At 41.2% G+C, this 19,420-nt stretch overlaps 1 protein-coding gene across 1 annotated transcript in view; it reads right to left on the minus strand.

Moving 5' to 3' along the window:
• TSHB (thyroid stimulating hormone subunit beta) overlaps positions 1–18,733 on the minus strand; it is a 44,900-nt gene extending 26,167 nt beyond the window's left edge. The window contains exon 1 of the mRNA XM_066598656.1: positions 18,312–18,733. The gene's annotated coding sequence lies outside the window, so the exon portion shown is untranslated. The remainder of the gene's footprint in view (positions 1–18,311) is intronic.
• Between the last annotated feature and the right edge of the window lie 687 nt (positions 18,734–19,420).

Consider the following 19,420-nt stretch of genomic DNA (forward strand, 5'->3'; position numbering starts at 1 on the left):
ATAAGACAAACTTGTACTTTGTAGAAGCTGAGGGGTCAACCACAATGTTTTTTTAACAGCCAGATGCTTAACCCCTTAGTGACTAAGCCTATTTGTGCCTTAGTGGCAGAGCCAAATTTTGGAAATCTGACATGTGTCACTTTAACATAGAATAACTCTGTAAAGGATTTGCATATCCAAGTGATTCTGAAATTGTTGTTTTGCCACATATTGTACTTTATTTAGGTGGTAAAAATAGACCGATAGAATTTGTGTATATTTATCAAAAGTACCAAAATTGGGAAATTAAAATAAAAAATTGTAATTGTTTTTACATTTTCAACTGTACACATTTTTGTTAAGAAATATGTTTCCATATGTTTACTTTATTCTGGACACACATTTCAAAAACTTTAGTTTTTTTAACCATTTAGGTGATGTACAAATTTAACATTACTTATCAACATTTTGAGGAACACTTAGTTTTCCTACACCTAGCCAAGATTGCAAAGGCTCATAGGTATCAGAATGATTAATATCCCCACAAATGACCCTGTTTTAAAAACTACACCCCTTAATATATTCACTGACGGGTGTCAGGAGTATTTTGACCCCATACTTTTTTCAGGAGTTAATGCAATTTAGAGGAGAAAAAGTTAAATTTCATATTCTTGCAAATATGTCATTTTAAAGACATATTTTTTTCTATAGTCAACATGAAAATGAGGATTTATATCCCAAAATGGATACTCCCATTTGTTATGTGTTCAGAAACATACCCATTGTGGCCCTAATCTTATGTCCATTTGTACAACAGGGCCCAAACTGAAAGGAGCAGCCGGTGGCTTTTAGAACTGACCCTTTGCTTGAAGGCCATTTGGGCCCCATTGCACTCTTGTAGAGCCCTTGAGTGGCCAAAACGACAGGGAACCCCCACAAATAACCTCATTTTGAAAACTAGACCCCTTAACACATTCATCTAGGGGTGTACTGGGTATTTTTACCCCACAGTTTTTGAATGAATCTAAGCAAAGCAGAAAGAAAAAATTATGATTTTCATTTTTTTGGCAATTGTGTTATTTTAAAAACATTTTTTTGTACAGCACACATATAAATAAAGGCTTTCCCCCCAAAATGGATCCCCCCTTTTTATGTTCAATGTCATACCCATTATTGCCCTAATCTTATGACCGTTTACAAAACGGGGCCCAAACCGAAAGGAGCATTATACTTCAACTGTTTTTTAACTTTTACGTGATCTCTATTATCTATTGGATAACGGCGATCATGTGACCAGAGACTGCTCACCGCAGCCCTCGGTCACTATTCCAGGCTCTCGGTTACCTTTAATAGCCAGGAGCAGGGAGATTTAAAATTTCCCGGGCCCTCCCCAGCTTCTGTGCTTGTGTCCGCCATTCTGGTGATGGGCACTTGCGTCAAAGCTGGGGAAAGATCCACAGATAAAAATCCAATCGGGGGACACCGCCGGAGGCCTTAGGTAAGTAGTTTCGCCTCCCCTCATGGATCAGATTCGTGACGGGTGGTGAAACTTTAACTTTTTTTTTACTTTTACGTGATCGCCATTATCAATTGGATAATGGCGATCACGTGACCAAGGGCTGCGTACCACACGGATTTGATCTGCGAAGGGAGCTGAAACTTTAACTTCTTTTTACTTTCTATTTATTTTAATGCAATTGCTGGTATCAGGTAGATACCGGCGATCACGTGAGCGGGGGTTGGATTTCCATTTAGCTGTCAGCATGCAGCTGTCATATCCACTGTCTGCAGGGCTTTAATCCTCTAAGTGAGCATGTTTTTACAGCCCTGTGGATTAACCCCTAGAGTGAGAAATTTTCTGGGACGAGCTCCGCTGCCCATAGCAGAGTCAGAGGACAGCCAGGCACCAGCTCTCTCAGCAGAGATAAGAGAAAACCTCCGATCTCTGCTGTGTTAACCCTTTACATGCTGCAGTCTGTGTGACTGCAGCACGTAAAGGGCTGTCACCATCAGGCCCCTGGAATGTGATCATGGGGTCCTGATGGGTCTCTGTGAAAGTCCCCTAAAAAGACAAAAAAAAAGTTAAAAAATTAGTAAAAAAATAAAAAACAAAAATACCTGTCTCCCTTTACTTTGTAAAAAAGTTAAAAATAAAATTACACATGTGGTATCCCTGCGTCGTAATGACCCAGAGAAGGAAGTTAGTACATTATTTAACCCCTTAATGACACGGCCCTTTTTTTTCTTTTTTCCCAATTTCTTTTTTCCCTCCCCCTCTTTAAAAAAATCATAACTCCTTTATTTATTCATCGACGTAGCTGTATGAGGGCTTGTTTTTTGCGGGATAAGTTGTATTTTTCAATGGCGCTATTTAAAGTACCATATAAAGTACTGAAAAACTTTTACAAAATTCTATGTGGAGTAAAATGAAGAAAAAAATGACATTCGGCCATCTTTCAGTGCGTCTTGTTTCTACGGCGCACAAACTGCAACAAAAATGACATGATAACTTTATTCTATGGGTCAGTGCGATTACTACGATACCAAACTTGTATAGTTTTTTTTGCTGTAGTACTTGTATTTTTTTTCAAAGACATTTAATTTTCTAAAATTATTTTCTGCTGCATCTTCTGCGCGCAATAACATTTTTATTTTTCCATTGACCTACTTGAGCAAGGGCTCATTTTTTTGCGGGATGTCTTGTAGTTTACGATAGTACTAATTTAGAATACATACAAGTTTTTGATCGCTTTTTAGTGCATTTTTTCTGGGAGACAGGGTGACTGAAAAAGTGCATTTGTGGAGTTCTTTATTTTTTTTTCGGACTACATTGACTGTGTGGGGTAAATAGTGCACTACTTTGATAGATCGGACATTTACGGATGCGGCAATACCAAATATGTATTCTTCTTTTATGATTTAGATTTTTTTTATTATAGATATGGCAAAAGGAGGGTGATTTAAACTTTTATTAGTTTTTTTTTTTTAAATGTGAAAAAGTCATGGGAAAAAAAAATATTACAATTTCGTATTGGCATAATCGTACTGGCCTGTAGAATTACTTTAATATATTATTTATACTGCTCAGAGAATGCAGTGAAAAATAAAAGACATGCCAGAATTACAGATTTTGTTAATCTTGCCACTAGAAAAAAAGGAATAAAAAGCGATCAAAATTTTACATGTTCCAAAAAATTAGATAAATGAAGACTAGAGTTCATCCCACAAAAAACAAGACCTTCTAGAGCTCTGGCAATGGAAGAAAAATGAACACGGCTCTTGTAATGTGGCGACACAAAAGCAAACCTTTAAGAAAAAAAATGTTTTAAATGTACAAAAATAGCAAAACATAAAAAAACTGTATAAACTTGGTATTGCCGGAATCGTGCTGACTCCGAGAATACTGTTATCACATTATTTATTCTGCATGCGGAATGCCGTAAAAAGGAAATTAAAAGAACAAATGGCAGAATTTCTTTTTTTCCCCCCAATCTCCCTACAATTTTTTTTTACAAAAGTTATGCAATACATTATATATACTCCAAAATTATTCCATCAAAAAGTACAAGGCCTCATATGGCTGTGTCAATGGAAAAATGAAAAGGTTATGGCTCTTGGAACGCGACTGCTAAATTAGTTGAAATTAAATGATTAGACCATTTAAAAAACCTGCCCTCGTGGGTCTGACAGGGTAGTAAGAAACCCGCCACTCAAGGGGTTAAAGCCCAGCCAGCCAGGATGTAAAAAGGCAAATGGGCCGTCACTAAGGGGTTAAAACATGCCTTGCCAAATTGTTAAATCTGCGTATATACAAAGGGGAAATATAAATATGCAATTGAAGAGAAACCACTGCTAAACCACCCCCAAGCTGGAGATATAATTATAACAATGCAGAAGAATTGCAGTGTATTGTTAAAATAATCAAACAGTAAGTTGCAAGCTAATGGTGCATTTAGACAGAACAATTATCGCTCACAAAATCATTCAAATGAACAAAAGTGAGTGATAATTGGGGGACTGGGGAACAAAAATTTTTTTTCCCCATTCTGTCCATCCTGACAGCACACATGAAGTTTGCCCTCTGACCTCACTGAGACAGGAAGAGGAGAGTTCAAATGGCCACCTCCTACCACCATTTCCAGTGTTCTTCCTGTCCCAATGGATAGAGAGAAGAGCTCCTCCATGGAGCACTGGAAGGATGAACAGAAAAGATTGCTTATCTAAGTGGTAACGAGCGCAGTTCTGTCCCTGCTTTACGAGCAGTGGCGTTCTCCAGATCGCTGGCCCTTCATATGCTTCGGCATCCCTGCGTATGGGTTCAACTTTCTGCCTGTGCTGTGGCGACCGGCGCAGGGGCACTGGATGGTAATGTGGCTCTACGTGTCGCACACGGTGACGTCAGATGCACACTCCAGTGGCATCAAGCTCGCTAAATTAAAAAAAGGTGGCAGATTTGAATCCCTACGAGCTCCTCGTGCGGGGTTGCAACTCTGTGTACACCTCCTAATGTTATGGAAAACATGGAAGGTGACAGGGAAAACCCACAAACTGTGAGCAGTCCACTTGGACAAAAAAGCTCATTGACAGGATGAAATCTCAAAACCAAAGCCTGATAAAAAGAGGACCAAGAAATGTGCATCATGTTTTGAAAAATTAGATGATAATGCAAAGAATTTAATTTGCATGGACTGTATGGCAAAAATAGTTAGGGAGGAGCAGGAATTCTTAATGGATAGTCTCTGCCAAATGGTCAGGGAGGAGGTCCAAGCATTAAAAGTGGAACCAGTCTCCCAGCCCCAACTGGGTCTCTCTAGGCTGGCTAAAAGGGTACTTGGGGTAAGAGCTCATTTTTTACCCCCAGACAGCCTGAACCCAGATAAAGATAAAGGGCCTGTGCAGTGTAGGCTCTCTCAGTTCTTATGGAGATGGAACCAGATTTCTGCAGATAGTACCATTGGGGTACAAGATAGAATTTTCGTCCCTTCCCTCTAAAAATTTTTTTTAGTTATGCCAAACCAGTCCCCTCTTCTCCAAGAAAGATTGGAGCAGGCAGGGACTTCAGGACTTAATACAGTTGGGAACTATTATCCTAGTACCCTTAGGGCGGCTTCAGATGACCGTATATCGGCTGCGTTTTCACGCCAAGCCGATATACGGTGTCCTTGTCTGCAGGTGGGGGGGGGGGGGAGGATGGAAGAGCCAGGAGCAGGAACTGAGCTCCCACCCCCTCTCCGCCCCTTGCCACTATTTGCAATAGGAGGGGACTGGGCGGGGGCGGAGCTAAGTCTCAGAGCTTAGCTCCGCCCGTCCCACCCCTCATATTGCAAATAGTGACAAGGGGCGGGAGCTCAGTTCATGCTCCTGGCTCTTCTATCCTCTCCACCTTGCAGTCAAGGACACCGTATATCGGCTCGGCGTGAAAACCCAGCCGATGTACGGTCGTCTGAATAAGCCCTTAGAGGAACAGAATTTTGGTTATTACTCTTCCTTAGTTTTGGTTACTAAAGCTAACGGTTATTTTCCAACCATATTTAATTTAAAATTCCTTAACCAGTATATCTCTGAGTTTAAGACGGAGATAGTTAGGCCCACGATTCCCCTTATCAATCAGGACAGCCTCATGTGCACGATTAACCTTAAAGACGCTTACTACCATATTCCCATTCACCCCACATATCAAAAATAGGTTTGTGATTAAAATAGGCTCAAAAATCATACATTTTCAGTTTGTCTGTCTGCCCTTTGGTATATCTTCTGCTCCTATGTTTTTGTTTCAAGATAATGATTGAGCTGATTGGCTTTTTCAGGGGTATAGGAATTAACATAATTCCTTATCTGGATGATCTCCTAATTGGATCAGATCCATTAGGGCAGCTGAAATTACTTACCTGCCTTCCCTGAAGTGTGCCGTGGTGAAGGGGTCCTCCGGGACCCGTCGCCGCTGTTCTGCGCATGCGTGCCAGATGATTGATGTCACGCACATGCGCAGAAGGCCGGGAGTCCCGGTAAGTTTAAAATCTCCTGGCTCCCAGCTCCTGAAGGTAGCCGGGAACCAGGTGATCACAAAAAAGTTTTTAAAAAGTTGAAAAAAAGTTAACCTCACCTCCCCTCATCGATCAGATCCATGAGTGGAGGTAAAAATACTCACCCCGGGTCCTCCGCGATGTCCCGGTCTTCCGGGACCTGAAGTCCCCTTCTGCGCATGCACGCCCAATGTCAATCATCGAGCGCATGCACAGAGGGGCTCAGGCCCCCGGGAAATTTAAAATCCATCTGCTCCTGGCTGCCATGTGTAGCCAGGAGCAGAGGGATGTCACCAGGGAAATGATCACTGTTATCTAATGGATAGCAGTGATCATTTAAAGTAAAAAAAAGGTATAAAAAGTAAAAAAAAAAAGTTTGAAAAAGAACAAAAAATCATATCTGTGAGGGAGGATGAAATTTTGGTACCTAAGGCCCCCGGATTTATCCGTGGACCTTACCCCAACTTCTGCGCACATGCCCGTTGCCAAAACGGCAGACGCATGCGCAAAAGCCGAGTATTGCCAGGATAATTTAAAATCTCCCTGCTCTTGGCTACAAAGCTTAGCCGAGAGCCTGGAGATTTCATGGGGGGCCACGGTGAGCAGTTTCTGATCACGTGTTCGCCGTTATCCAATGGATAATGGCGATCATGTAAAAGTTAAAAAAAAGTTGAAGTTTCATCTCCCCTCACCGATGTGGAGATGAAACTTTTTACCGGAGGCCTCCGTATTAGAACCCCGACGGGTTCCTTCTCCGTGGACCTTCCCGACAGTCTACGCATGCGACCACCCGCAAAATGCTGGATACATGCGCAGGAGGCGGGAAGCCCAGGAAGCCTAAAGCCCACTTGTCACCGAGAGCCTGGAGCAGTGAGCAGTCCCCGGTCACATGATAAAAAGATAGCGATCTACCTTAGGCCGGTCTCACATGACCGGATAGGAATTACGGATTCCGCATGCGTCTGATCCGCGGTAATGCGCAGATCAATCGCATTGGATTACACAATTCCGCTTACATTAGTGGGTCAGAATTGCGTAATCCACTCACAGAAAACAGAGCATAGCAGGTTCTATTTTACCGTTGATATCCACAGCATAAAGCCTATTGTGCTCCATGGTTGTGGATATACCCGCAGCCCATACGCAACTACATTGTGTGCGGGCTGCGGGTACCCGTGTCTTTGCTAAGCGACAGCATGGGAAATACAAAGAAAAAAAAGGTGTACTGAGCATGACTGCCACAGCTGGGATCTGCTGCGGGCCTCCGCAAGCAGATTCCACTTACGACCGTGTAAACCCGGCGTTATTCAGATTGGTACTTGTAGTCAGTAATTTCCAAGAAGCCCCGGGAACGCTCGCCTTCTTGCAGTTCCAGGAGCAGCTTGTTGAGCGCCTTCTGTGTGAGACCGCCGCACCTCCACAAGCTTACAGAGACTCAGAGCACCACTTTTTAGGCTTGGTTCACACTGGGCAGATTCCGGGCGGAAATCTCGCAGTTTGGCCGCAGTGAAGAACCACGAGATTTCTACCGGGAATCCGCTGCTGCAAAACCCGCAGCACTTAGCCGCGGGTTTTGAAGTGGCCTGGTCACTCACTTCTCCGCTGCGGCCAGCACTCCCATAGAGGAGAGCGCGGCCGCAGCGGGAGAAAAAAAAAATGAACAGGCTTTGCCGTGGCATGTTTGCCATCCCGTGTGGACCAGATTTCTGAGAAATCTCGTCCACATGGCTGGCGAAGCCCAGGATAAGCGGCCGCAGGCGGATTTGCGGCAGCGAATTCCCGCGGCAATCCGCCCAGTGTGAACCCAGCCTTACACCCCATCCCTGCCACTGAGGTCAAGAAGTACCCCACAAAAAGCATGAGAGGAGGGTGGAAACCCGGTTTTATTCCCCCATGTAGCCATCCCAACCAGGCCCCCGTAATTACCCTTGTCTTCAAAAAAAACCATACAGTTTACATTATTACTTTTATCTAAGATTTCGGAAACGCCAAAAAGGGGGCAGAGTTGGGGAGGGGGGATTATTTTTAGGGAGTCAATTTTTTTTCCCCGCAAAAGTGAGCAATGGGCCCTGGAATTTATTCCGCTGTACCCTGCAATCCAACCGGTATTCCCTGCATTATAGGCCTAGCCATGTGTCCTGTAAGTATATTAGGGCCACAATGGGTATGTTTCTGAACATGGGACAAATGGGGGTATCCATTTGGGGTGAATGTATTCATTCCTATGTTCACTGTACAAAAAAGACTGTTTTTAAATTGACACAATTGCCAATAAAATGAAAATCATAATTTTTCCCCTCTGCTTTGCTTAGATTCATTCAAATACTGTGGGATGAAAATTCTCAGTTAGACCCCTATATGAATTCGTTAAGGGGTCTAGTTTTCAAAGTATGGTCATTTGTGGGGGTTCTTTATCATTTTGGCCGCTCAATGGCTCTACAAATGGGCAATAGGGCCTAGAATTAATTCAGTTGTACCCTGAAATCCAACGGGTGTTCTTTCCATTATGGGCCTAGCCATATGTCCTGTAAGTAGATTAGGGCCACTATGGGTATGTTTCTGAATACGGCACAAACAGTAGTATCCATTTTGGAGTGAAAGTATTCATTCATATGTGTGCTGTACAAAAAAAAATGTTTTTAAATTGACACAATTGCCAAAAAAATGAAAATCGTAATTGTTTCCTATTGCTTTGCTTCGATTTATTCAAAAATTGTAGCGTGAAAATTCTCAGTAGACCCTTAGATAAATTCGTTAAGGGTTCACGTTTTTAAAATGGATCATTTGTGGGGGTTCTCTACGGTTTTGGCCGCTCAAGGGCTCTACAAGTGGGCAATGGGGCCTAAATCACCTTCATGCAAAATGTCTGTTCTGAAAGCCACCGATTACTCCTTTCATTTTGGACCCCGTTGTGCATCCAGACATAAGATTAGGGCCACAATGGGTATTTCTCTGAACACGGGAGAAACAGGGGTATCCATTTTGGGTTGCAAGTTTTCATTCATGAGTGTGCTGTACAAAAAAAGCTGTTTTTAAAATGACAGAATTGCCAAAAAAACGAAACTCATAATGTTTTCCTTCTGCTTTGCTTGAATTCATTTAAAAAACTGTGGGGTCAAAATGGGCAGTACACCCCTAGATAAATTCATTAAGGGGTCTAGTTTTCAACATGACATTATCTGTGGGGGTTTTCTATGGTTTTGGTCGCTCAACAGCTGTACAAGTGTGCAATGGGGCATAAAAGGCCTTCAAGCAAAATTTCTGTTCGGAAACCCACCGACTACTCCTTTCATTTTGGGCCCCTTCGTGCGTCCAAACATATGATTAGGGCCACAATGGGTATATCTCTGAACACGGGAGAAACAGGGGTATCTATTCTGGGGAGCAAGTTTTCATTCATGTGTGTGCTGTACAAAAAAAGCTGTTTTTAAAATGACAGAATTGCTAAAAAAAACGAAAATCACAATTTTTTACTTATGCTTTGGTTGAATTCATTCAAAAACTGTGGGGTCAAAATGGGCAGCACACCCCTAGATAAATTCGTTAAGGGGTCTAGTTTTCAAAATGGGGTCATTTGTGTGTTTTTTTATAGTTTTGGCCACTCAAGAGCTCTAAAAGTGTGCTATGGGGCCTAAAAGGCCTTCAAGTAAAATTTCTGTTCTGAAAGACACTGACTACTCCTTTCATTTTGGACCCCGTTATGCATCCAGACATAATAATAGGGCCACAATGGGTATATTTCTGAATACAGGACAAACAGGGGTATCAATTTTGGGGTGTCAATCCCCTTTTTATGTGCACTATAGAAAAAAAAATATGTCTTTAACCCCTTCCCGCTGCAGGGCGTAAGTTTACGTCCTGGCAGCCAGGTACTTCCCGCAACAGGACGTAAACTTACGTCCTGGAGAAAGCGCGGGATCACATATGATCCCGCGCTATCCCGCAGCGGGAGCCGGCTGTCAGTCACAGCCGGCGTCCCGCTGCAACAGCGGGGGGTCATCGGAGATGCGCCCCCGCTGTTAACCCCTTCCCTGCCGCGATCTAAGTAGATCGCGGCAGGGAAAGAGTTCACAGAGGGAGCGCGGCTCCCTCTGTGTCTCCGGCCGGAACTCGCGATGTCATCGCGAGAGCCCGGCCTGTCACCATGGCAACAGGACGCCAGACACTGGCGTCCTGTATTGCCTATGCCTATAATCGCTGTACAAGCGATAAGGCATGGCAGAGCAGTAGCTCTGCCATGCCTTATACCAGCGATCATCAGGGCAGTGGTTAAAGTCCCTCATAGGGACACAAACAGTGTAAAAAAAACAAAGATTAAAAAAGAATTAAAAAAAAGAGTAAAAAAAAAACATTTTTAATGCTTTTTCTCAGATTAGCATAAAAAAAGGTAAAAAAAATATAAAATCCCACATATTTGGTATTGTCGCGTCCGTAACGACGCGTACAATAAGTTGCACATGCTTTTGACTGTGCACGGAAAAAACGCTAAAAAAACCGCTAAAAAACGGAGGCAAAATGCTAATTTTTAGCATTTTGCCTCACTAAAAACGCAATAAAAGTGATCAAAAAGCCGTATGTACCCCAAAATGGTACCAATAAAATCTACAGCTCGTCTCGCAAAAAATAAGCCCTCATAGAGTGCTGTACATCAAAAAATAAAAAAGTTACAGGACTTTGAATGCAGCAATTTAGAAAAAAAAAAGATTACCCAGAAAAAGGGTTTTTATTGCAGAAAAGTGGGAAAACCTAAAAAAAATGTAAGAATTTTGGTATCGTTGTAACCGTACCGGTCTGTAGAAAAAATGGAATGTCTCATTTATGCTGCATGAGTACCGCTGTAAAAAAAAAATAAAAAAATCTATGGCAGAATTGATGCGTTTTCTCTCCCTGCTATCATTAAAAAAAAAAAAAGTTTTACAATATAGTCTATGTACCCAAAAGTGGCACCGATAAAAACTACAGTTCGCCACGCAAAAAACAAGCCCTCATACGGCCGCGTCGACGGAAAAATAAAAAAGGTATGACTTTTGATAAACGGAGAAGAAAATCCGCCAAAAATTGTTGCGTCCTTAAGCCCAAAATAGGCCATGTTATGAAGGGGTTAAATGACATATTTGTAAAAATATGAAATTTTATTTTTTTTGTCCTCTAAATTGCATTAATTTAATTCCTGAAAAAAAAACAATGGGGTCAAAATACCGTATATACCGGCGTATAAGACGACTTTTGAACCCCGAAAAATCTGCTCTGCAGTCGGGGGTCGTCTTATGCGCCGGTAATACAAAAAAAAAAAAGTGTAAAAAAAAAAAATTTTATTACTCACCTCCCACGGCGTTCTGTCGCGCTCCGGCAGGATGTCGCTCGCTCCGGCAGGCTGTCGCTCGCTCCTCGTCCCCGCCGCAGCATAGCTTTCTGAATGCGGGGCTTGAAATCCCCGCTTCCAGAAAGCTAATACACACGCCGGCAGCCATGACAGCATTGAATGGCTGTGATTGGCTAAAGCACACGTGGCTTCAGCCAATCACACTATTCAATGACATCATTGAATGGCTGTGATTGGCTGAAGGCGCACGTGTTAGCAATCACACCCATTCAATGATGTCATTGAATAGTGTGATTGGCTGAAGCCACGTGTGCTTTAGCCAATCACAGCCATTCAATGATGTCATGGCTGCCGGCGTGTGTATTAGCTTTCTGGAAGCGGGGATTTCAAGCCCCACATTCAGAAAGCTATGCTGCGGCGGGGACGAGGAGCGAGCGACAGCCTGCCGGAGCGAGCGACATCCTGCCGGAGCGCGACAGAACGCCGTGGGAGGTGAGTAATAAAATTTTTTTTTTTTTCTCCACTGAATACCGGCGTATAAGGTGACAGTTGGGGGGTCGTCTTATACGCCCCGTCGCCTTATACGCCGGTATATACGGTACTCATGACACCCCTCAGTGGATATATTAATGGGTGTAGTTTTTAAAATAAAAAAAAAAACTTTCTGCGTGGACCCTCAAACTAATAAATTTAAAATATACCTTTTATTCATAATACTTAAAAAAGAACAGACACACATACATATCTCGTATAAGATGAAGACGTATCAGAAAATATATATATATTCTGATCAATGCCACTTATTATATGTGGGTGTGGAGCAATCAAGTGTAGTAGCAGAGAAAGGTTTTCTTTGCACCCAACTCTCAGCCCACCACCAGGACTGACATGCCGCCATTTTTTTCTTTCTTTATTTTGTTTCTGTTTCCTTACTGAAGATATTAGCATTGAGTGGGGATACTCTATTTTAGTTAGAGCTCCAGTATTATCTGGTCGGGTTATCTATACCTAATACAACTTTAGCTTATCCTTGCTTGCAACAAAATTTAAACGTCGCCATTCTTGATTAGGAACCATATTTATGGTCTTTAATTACCTAGGAGAGTAGATTTCTATTCTAAATTCCTTCACTATTATTACTGAGGGATACTAGATACGTTTTTTTCTGAAGACATTGTCTTTTTGAAGCCACTATCCAGCTATATTATCTTTTGTTATTATTTATCTATTACAGCCACTATCCGGTTCCACGATCTTTACTGGAATTACTCCATCTGAACCCCTGAGGAACCAACTTTTTGTGGGGGAAACGCATAGGGTTTTTACCACTACTCAGGTTTTTTGTAACGTCGTCCTTAACCACTAGGAGGACACCTGAGCAGCAACGTTAATTTCTTTAGAAATCTCAGGAAAAAGATTACATAATAGTTGAGGGCAAATTTTTGTCATTCCACCTGGCCGTTCTTTTTCTGGAATAAAGTGGCATTAGGTCATATTATTGCTCAGGCTTCAGCAAGGTCAGCTTCTTCATTAAGACGACACCTGTGCAATAATCCTTTTTCATCTCATTTGACTCAGGACCACCACTATAGAATAGTTGGGTGCAAAGAAAACCTTTCTCCACTACTACACTTGATTGGTCCACACCCACGTATAATAAGTTGCATTGATCAGAATATATATATTTTTTCTGATACGTCTTCATCTTATACGATATATGTATGTGTGTCTGTTCTTCTTTTTTAAGTATTGTGAATAAAAGGTGTATTTTAAATTTATTAGTTTTAAGGGTCCACGCAGTAAGTTTTGCTAATTTTTCTTCCTGGACTGATACTGCCTTTGTGAAACTCTAGTTTTTAAAATAGGGTCATTTGTTGGGGTATCTATCATTCTGACAGCTATGAGTCTTTGCAATCTTGGCTTGGTGTAGGAAAACAAAGTGTTCCTCAAAATGCTGAAAAGTAATGTTAAATTTATACATCTCCTAAATGGTTAAAACAAAACAAAAGTTTTTCCAATTTCCAGAATAAAGTGAACAGATGGAAATATATATCTTAGCAAAAATTTGTACAGTATGTTTGCACATATTTGAGATATTACCGTTGAAAATGTGAAAAAAATGAAAATTTTTTCAAAATGTTCCCAATATTGGCACTTTTAATAAATATACACAGGTTCTATTGGTCTATTTTTACCACCTAAATGAAGTACAATATGTGGCGAAAAAACAATGTCAGAATCACTTGGATATGCAAAGCCTTTACGGAGTTATGATATGTTAAGTGACACATGTCAGATTTCCAAAATTTGACTCCGTCACTAAGGGGTTAATCCTAAAATGCTAGAGATCTGAGAGGATTATGGCAAGCATTGATCCCAACAGAGGACATGGTCTGTGTGAAACATGTCAAGATATTTTTAGACAACATTACAGCAGTGTCTTTTATTCGCCATCAGGATGGCACCAAACATCCTCATCTTCAGCACCTGTCATGAAAAATATTTTCATGGCTGGAACACAAAATAAAGTCCTTATCGGCCATTCATCTAAAAGGCTCCCAGAACATTATAGCAGACTATCTGAGCCAACAAAATTAGATCCAAGGAAATGTTCTCCGAACTCGGAGGTATTCACGTTATTAATGTCTCTATGGGGTCATCCACAGATAGACCTCATTTCTTCAGGGACATACTGGAAGTGCTGCAAGTTCTTCTTAAATCCAGCAGACAATCCTCTAGCACTGGACGCAGTCTCCCATGAATAGGACATGCTTTTCCCCATTTCCCTTAATTTCCCGAGCCTCGCAAAAAATTCTGAACTGCTGGACCAGGATAATCTTCATCACCCAAGCATGGCCAAAAAAGCCCTGGTTCCCCTTATTGCCCTCTCTGATGATTTAGACTCTGATTCCACTGCCTCTCAGGTAGGACCTTCTGTCCCAGGCTCTTTTCTTGGCTTTTGAGAGGCAGAGAATGAGAGACCAAGGACTGTCATCCAAAGTAATAACCACTTTCTTAAAAAGCCGAAAGAGTTCTTCCTTGTTATATAATTCAGGGTATGGGGCAAATTTTGTAGCTGGTGCAGATCAGAATGACCAGATCTTAGCAGCCTGAACTTCACAAAAATCTTAGATTTCCTTCAAGAGGGCCTAGATAAGGGGCTCAGCCCTAAAACCCTGAAGGTACAGGTTATAGCCCTTAGTTTCTTTTTGTGGCACACAAATAATAGACAATAGGTGGGTTCACAGATTTCTTGGGGGAGCAGATAGACTCAAACCCTGTATTGGGAAATCAGTTCTTTCTTGGAATCATAATCTAGTGTTAGACGGTCTCTATGAACCTCACTTTGAGCCCATACAATCGGTTTCGCTGAGAACTCTGACCATCAAAGTTGCCTTTTTGGTAGCAATTACAACTCATAGACAGATTGGTGAGATACAGGCCTTATTCTGCAGAGAACCCTACTTAAAAGTACTTGACAATAGAATAGTCGTGAGACTAGATCCCTCCTTTTTACCTGGCATATTTTTGGTCATGATTTTATCTATTTAGCAATATCAAGTATGACACGTAAATTATAACCATGTACATGGATATGCCATTTAGGGGTTTTCTGGGGCCCATACCTCAATGTGTATAAATGTGTTTTAATTGTCTAGCCCACCCACTTCCGAACATATATTTCATATCGGGCCAGTACCTTCGCACAACCAGTAATCCTTATTAAAGGATTTTCTTCTGATTTGAATCTCGGAGCCAGGATGTCTGTGGGAAATACCCAAGGTGTCAAACCTCTCTGGCAGGGGGTAATTAATATCCCCCTATCCCTGGATAATTTTATTGCCATCATAATAAAAGACTTCCTGAAGCCAAATGCATATCAGAGACCTCTCAGATGTGAGGGAGGAAAGTAAGATTAAAAATAGTGAGGAGTTTAGCTTTCCCAGTATCCTGAGTGGCAGCTGACGGACAGTTGGGTGCCACTTTATCAATATCAGGAATACACAAAAGTTCCCCTAGCAGCACTTCAGATATTCCCACTTCAGGGTCAGGCTGCTAAGATGCAAAGCCAGGCCGGAGTCCAAACCAGACAGATTCCACGTGATAATCCAATAAAAGAAATAGCTGGCAGCATGCATGGATGTGAATAGCACAAAGACTTTTATTGCCCCATTCTATGTGATGGGGCAATAAAAGTCTTTGTGCTATTCACATCCATGCATGCTGCCAGCTATTTCTTTTATTGCTTTATCAATATCAGGAATTCCATTTGAAGAACTATGAAACTAGCAGAGATGGGTCAACAGAAACTGAACATTCTTTACACTTCAAAGGAAATCCAGTTTAAACCAAATGAATGATCAGATGCTTTTAACTTTGTCATGTCGCAATACTCTACTGAGCATTTCTGCTAATTTTCTTCTTTTTTGATTACCTCCTGAGCATGACCAATCAGCAAACATGTTGTAATATATCAGACTGTCAGACCTTCTTTTGCTTTGAGTTACAATATAAATGTACAATTTTTTGATGCCATTATTAAATCAGATGGTTTTACACACTATAATGTATGTTATTCATTGGCTTCTCCAAGATCATACCAACCACACCTAATATGGCACCCACAAGTTATCTAAAAAAGCATTTGTGCTAATAAAAAACGTTAAGTACCGTGTTGTAGCAGTAGAACAGAATGGGATTGTTTTCAGAAAGAGAAACCAAGTAATCTTGTAGATATTATACCTTTTATTGGCTAACAAAAATACATGATGTTAATCAAACCATGTCAGTGCCTTCTTATAATCAAACCATGTCTGTGCCTTCTTATCCTGTTCTGGAATTCTTTTTAAGTGTAAATTAATCATACCCTGTCTGTGCCCTTTCATATGATAATTATGTGTTCTGTGAAGAGTATATGCTAACTGTTTGTCAATAGAAAAAAATCTAGGGTTAAGAGGCTTTTCTGACAGTTGAGAATGACATGGAAACTTAAATGTGAAATTGTGCTTTTGATTGTATTAGGATTGTTGTTTTGTATATTCTTTGTGTGAATCGCTCATAAAAGGCAAATAAGAATAAGGTCTCGGTCAGACGACCGTTTTTTGCCACGATTTGCGGATCGCATGTCGGATGCGCATCCGCAAATCGCGTGACCAGGGCCGACGATTCGCCAAAAAATATGCAGCTTGCAGCGTTTTCAGCGAAACGGGCCCGATCAAAGGAGCGCTGTCCAACCCATTGAAATTCAATGGAGCCGGCAATACAGCCGGCTCCATTGAAAGCAACGGGCTGCCAGCGAGTGCGGGATGAATTTTCGGGAAGGGCTTAAAAATATAAGCCCTTCGCTGAAAATCATCCTAAAATGTGTAAAAATAAAATATATATATATATACTCACCTTGTCCCTGCAGCCGGAGTTCAGCCGCGGCCGGCCGGCAGTTCTCCTGAACTGCTCTGTGTAGTATTCAGCAGGCGGGGATTTAAAATCCCCGCCTGCTGAATGGGCTGCCTCTGATTGGTCACAGCCCTCACCAATCAGAGGCAGCTCTCACTCACCCATTCATGAATTCATGAATGGGTGAGTGAGTGCTGCCTGTAATTGGCTAAGCGCAGGGACCAATCAGGGACAGCTCTTAGCTGTCATTCAATTGGAGGATCACTTGTAGACTCCAGTCTATGTCTTTCACCTGAACTAAACTGTGCTATAAAAAGGAGGGTGTGAAAGCAGGTTTTAAGAAAAGAACAGTTAATTTAATCTTTGAGATCTGTTGCTGTGGCAATCTGAGATTACTTTGGAAGTATAATAAATCTGAGAAATTGGACCAACCCCTGCTGGACACTGCTAAGGATGCTATGTGGCTGCAAAACATATTGACAGATTCTTTAGCATGTATCATCAAGCGTTCTTTACATCATTGGCTCCTTCGATGGGCATCTTTGGCCACAGTCCTCAACCTGGGATCACACACCATAATAAGATACTAGCTAGCCTGGTGATTTATATTGGGGGGGGGGGGGGGGGGTCTATCCAGCTTACAATCTCTCTTTTATTAGGCCCAACCATTAATCACAGCTTTGTTATCCCCTTTTTCACATCTTTGGGGTTTATTTACCTTTGTACTATGGTTTCTTTTTTACCATAGAATCTAGGTGTATATGTATGTTTCCCTTCACACCCCATAGTTTTAATTATTTATCAATAAAACTGCTTTATTTTATTCTTTTGTAGGTTTTTTTTTCTGTGAGTTATACTTTAGCACTTTCTTAATCCTCACAGATTTATTTAAAGTGTATCTCATTTTCAATTAATAACAAGGATTTTACTTAAAGTGTGTTACATTTTAAAAATGAGTAGAGTTTTGATGCCAGAGACCTACTCAGTCAACTTATTAGGGGCAGACATGCTTACAGCAATAAAAGCAAGAATTGAATATACCCCAAATAGTATTAGGGTTACTAGTCCGTTAATTTAATGAACCAGCAGTTAACCACAATTTGGACAGTTCTTATGATTACAGATTGTAATGACAATTTTTTCCCCTTCTATTTGCAACAGGTTTTTGTGTTGGTACCAGAGGTGTTGTAGGCTCCCTTACTGTCATGCTTCCTCAATTGGTCATAAAAAAATACTGCATAGCACAAACTAAACATCTTTCAGCTGCCAGACTCACTAAGTATGAGTCTGTCCTGCTAGCATCTTCACATTTTGCAATCAAAAGTTGTATAGTTCAAAATACAGTTTCATTTCTTCTGCTGAACTTGGAAAGGGGGGATAGGGATGGCAGGGCCATGATTGTCTGGAAAGTAATTGAAAGTGAAACTAGGTGTCCTACGGATGATATTGAAACATCCATTACTAATACTGATTTTGAGTTTTGTAGATAGTTCCAGATATCATGAAAATTGACAAGCACAATAGGATATACAGTGGTAATGAAAAGAATGAGATAATTATACAAAAAACATTCTCAGGAGGCGGGAGAATACTTGGCTGGTGAATGGCTAGGTGAAACTCCACCCTAGACGGTCCCAGATTGCCGTGTATAATTAAATGCCAATATCCACTGGAGTGCAAAATTCCTGTTTATTAGGACACAGTCAGTAAAAGCCCAGTATACAAAATACTGGGGTTGGCATGGGGCAATGCATTTCAGAGCATTCTCAAGCACAAGTCTGCAGGTGAGTTGTTAGTTCCTTCTTTTCTTCTTTGGGCCTTCCAGTCTGAGCACATTGGACCACACTGTAACTGTCACATGACTGTAACTGTCATAAATGTGTATTTTTTAAATTCCAGATACAGACCCAAAATAGAAGTCACATAGTTTGCTTTCAGGTGACTGGGTTGTCCTCAAAATACATATCAGAAAAAGTTTTGAACCAAGATTTGATGGACCATACCAAGTGTTGCTGACGACTTCCACCTCTGTAAAAATCAAAGGGAAACAGAATTTTATCCATGCCAGCCATTGTAAAAAGATCTTCACCCAAGAGAAAGAATAATTTTAGCAGCATGAGCTATATCCTTGTCTTGATATTGTGATCTGGCTAAAATATAAAGGCCTTGAATGATGTCCTCAAAAAAGGACTAGGAAAACAAGTTTGTAAAACATCTCAAAGTACCAGTGAGTAATCCTCACCGATAGACAAAAACTCAGAAATTGCCAGAATTACACATATAGTCCCATTGCAGCAAAAACAATGACATACATAGTCATTCCTTTCAATGCTTCACTTAGGGGTTTTGTGTGATTCAACTGAATATGTAGTAGTCATAATTAGTAAACACAAGGTATATGAAGTACCACTTCAGATTGCTGCTAGGTATCAGGGTCTGTGGTTGGTATTGAATTGGTGTATTCCTAATGGAACACTTGGAAAAAGCCAAACTCTGTTCCTCAAACAAAATATTACCACGGTGACCTGCTATCCCTCAGCATTTAACTGCTCCTATCATCCATGAACACACAACAGTACTAGATTCTCTCACTGCTGTCCAGCATGAAATGTGTTAAATAAAAAGACCTATCTGCTGGAGTTACATAGATCCTAAGGGTAACATGCAGGTCAGTGCCAGTGTCCAGATAATCCAGGAGATG

Source organism: Eleutherodactylus coqui, chromosome 4 (genome assembly GCF_035609145.1).
Source record: "Eleutherodactylus coqui strain aEleCoq1 chromosome 4, aEleCoq1.hap1, whole genome shotgun sequence".
Taxonomy (NCBI): Eukaryota; Metazoa; Chordata; class Amphibia; order Anura; family Eleutherodactylidae; genus Eleutherodactylus; species Eleutherodactylus coqui.